The sequence below is a fragment of the Glycine max genome, chromosome 7 (genome assembly GCF_000004515.6).
Source record: "Glycine max cultivar Williams 82 chromosome 7, Glycine_max_v4.0, whole genome shotgun sequence".
Taxonomy (NCBI): Eukaryota; Viridiplantae; Streptophyta; class Magnoliopsida; order Fabales; family Fabaceae; genus Glycine; species Glycine max.
The window spans coordinates 13,684,194-13,687,485 of NC_038243.2; the positions used below are offsets into that span (position 1 = coordinate 13,684,194).

The 3,292-nt window shown below is 40.4% G+C and overlaps 1 non-coding gene across 1 annotated transcript; it reads right to left on the minus strand.

Moving 5' to 3' along the window:
• Nucleotides 1-338: 338 nt before the first annotated feature.
• On the minus strand, nt 339-445 carry LOC113002234 (small nucleolar RNA R71). Its single transcript, XR_003267778.1, has one exon. It is a non-coding gene; the product is annotated as a small nucleolar RNA R71 (small nucleolar RNA).
• Nucleotides 446-3,292: the final 2,847 nt, after the last annotated feature.

Here is a 3,292-nt window from a genome sequence, read left to right on the forward strand (position 1 = left end):
TGGCTGCACCTGATTTCACCTACGAAAGCCTGTGCATCCAATACCCTGATGAGTATGTCCCATATGTTCTTAAAACTGGACTGATCCATTTGCTTCCAAAGTTTCATGGCCTTGCAGGTGAAGACCCACACAAGCATCTGAAAGAATTCCATATTGTCTGCTCCACCATGAAACCACCAGATGTTAAGGAGGATCACATATTTCTGAAGGTCTTTCCTCATCCTTTAGAGGGAGTGGCAAAGGACTGGCTATATTACCTTGCTCCAAGGTCCATCACGAGCTGGGATGACCTCAAAAGAGTATTCTTAGAAAAAAATTTCCCTGCTTCCAAGACCACGACCATCAGAAAGGATATTTCAGGTATTAGACAACTCAGTGGAGAGAGCCTATATGAATACTGGGAAAGATTTAAAAAATTATGTGCTAGTTGCCCTCACCACCAGATTTCAGAGTAGTTTCTTCTCCAATATTTTTATGAAGGACTCAGCAACATGGAAAGAAGTATGATAGATGCTGCTAGTGGTGGAGCCCTTGGAGACATGACCCCTGCTGAAGCCAGAAATTTAATTGAGAAGATGGCTTCAAACTCCCAGCAATTTAGTGCCAGAAGTGATGTTATTATCATTAGAGGAGTGCATGAAGTAGCCACGAATTCATCAGGTGAGACTAAGAAGCTTGAAGGTAAACTAGATGCCTTGGTTAACCTGTTAACCTGGTAACCCAACTGGCCATGAATCAAAACTTTGCACCTGTCACCAGACTTTGTGGTTTATGCTCCTCTGCCGACCACCACATAGACCTTTTCCCTTCTGTGCAACAATCTGAAGCAATTGAACAGCCTGAAGCTTATGCTGCAAACATCTACAACAGACCTCCTCAACCTCAACAGCAAAATCAGCCACAACAGAATAACTATGACCTCTCCAGCAACAGGTACAATCCCGGATGGAGGAATCATCCCAACCTTAGATGGTCGAATCCTTCACAACAGCAGCAACAACAACAACCTTATTTTCAAAATTTTGTTGGCCCAAGCAGACCATAGGTTCCTCCACCAATCCAGCAACAACAACAGCAACAGCCCCAGAAACAGCAAATAGTTGAGGCCCCTCCGCAACCTTCCCTTAAAGAACTTGTGAGGCAAATGACTTTGCAAAACATGCAGTTTCAACAAGAGACCAGAGCCTCCATTCAGAGTTTAACTAATCAGATGGGACAATTGGCTACACAGTTAAATCAACAACAGTCCCAGAATTCTGACAGATTACTTTCTCAATCTGTCCAGAATCCCAAAAATGTGAGTGTCATTGCATTAAGGTCGGGAAAGCAGTGTCAAGGACCTCAACCAGCAACATCTTCATCATCCGCAAATGAACCTACCCAACCTCACTCAACTCCAGAAAAAGATGATGACAAAAATTTAAAGAGTAAGTTACCTAACAATTTCTATGCAGGTGAATCTAAAGAGAAGCAGCATATCCCTCTTCCATTCCCTCCAAGAGAAATTTCCAACAAAAAATGGAAGAGGCAGAGAAGGAGATCTTGGAAACATTTAGAAAAGTAGAGGTAAACATACCTCTGTTGGATGCAATAAAGCAAATTCCAAGATATGCTAAATTCTTGAAGGAGTTGTGCACTAATAAGCGGAAGCTTAAAGGAAGTGAAAGAATTAGTATGGGCAGAAATGTCTCCGCATTTATTGGTAAATTTGTTCCCCAAATCCCTGAAAAATGTAAAGATCCAGGTACATTCAGCATACCTTGTATTATAGGGAACAATAAGTTTAACAACGCCATGCTAGATTTAGGAGTTTCTGTTAGTGTTATGCCTCTGTCTATTTTTAATTCTCTATCTCTAGGTCCTTTGCAGTCAACTGATGTGGTAATTCATTTAGCTAATAGAAGTGTTGCCTATCCTGCTGGTTTCATAGAGGATGTCTTAGTTAGAGTTGGTGAGCTTATTTTCCCTGTTGATTTTTATATTTTAAATATGGAGGAGGGATTTTCTAAAGGATCAGTTCCCATCATTCTAGGCAGACCTTTTATGAAAACTGCTAGAACTAAGATAGATGTATATGCAAGCACACTATCTATGGTGTATGGTGATATAACTGTTCATTTTAATATTCTTGATGTTATGAAACACCCATCTGAAGATCTTTTTGTATTTCGTGTTGAAATAATTGACCATATTGTTGATGAATACATGACTGATCTTCATTGTAATCTGCATGCCTGTCACTCTTTATGCATTGAATCTGAATTTGTACTTGATCATATGTCTGAATTTGATGTTGAGAGTGAATCTGAATTTGATATTGATTACATGTATGTTGATGTTTTACCTCTTGAGATTGATTTTATAGAGTCAGATAGAACTAACCATGTTTCAGGAAGTACACATACCTCTGACTTTCTTTATGAGGTACAGGTTGAGAAACCATCTCTTTCTACCACTATCCAGCCGCCCGCACCAGAATTGAAGCCTCTGCCATCAAATTTAAAATATGCTTACTTGGATGATAGCAAAAGTTTTCCAATAATTATATATGCCTCCCTTGTTGATGAGCAAGAGGAGAAGATGTTATTAGTTCTCAAGAAGCATAAGAAGGCTATAGGTTGGACCCTAGCATACATTCCTGGTATTAGCCCATCCACATGTATGCATCGAATAAATTTAGAAGATGGGGCTAAACCAGTAAGACAGCCACAGAGAAGACTCAACCCGGTGATTCTTGATGTAGTGAAGAAGGAGGTAACCAAGCTTTTGCAAGCTTTTATCCTATCTCCGACAGCCAATGGGTGAGTCCCATCCAGGTAGTTCCAAAGAAAACCGGCCTCACCGTGATAAAAAATGAGAAGGAGGAGCTGATTCCTACTCGGGTGCAGAACAGTTGGAGAGTATGCATCAACTATAGGAGGCTGAACCAGGTTACCAAAAAGGACCATTTTCCACTGCCATTCATTGACCAGATGCTTGAACGCCTGGCAAGTAAATCTCACTACTGTTTCCTTGATGGTTTTTCTGGTTATATGCATATCACTATTACTCCTGAGGATAAGGAAAAGACCACATTCACCTGCCTCTTCGGCACTTTTACCTATAGGAGGATGCCTTTCGGCCTGTGCAATGCCCCTGGTACCTTCCAGCGGTGCATGATTAGTATTTTTAGTGATTTTTTAGAAAATTGCATAGAGGTGTTTATGGATGATTTCACTGTATATGGATCCTCTTTTAATGATTGTTTGGATAGTCTGGAAAAGGTTTTGAATAGATGCACTGAAACTAACCT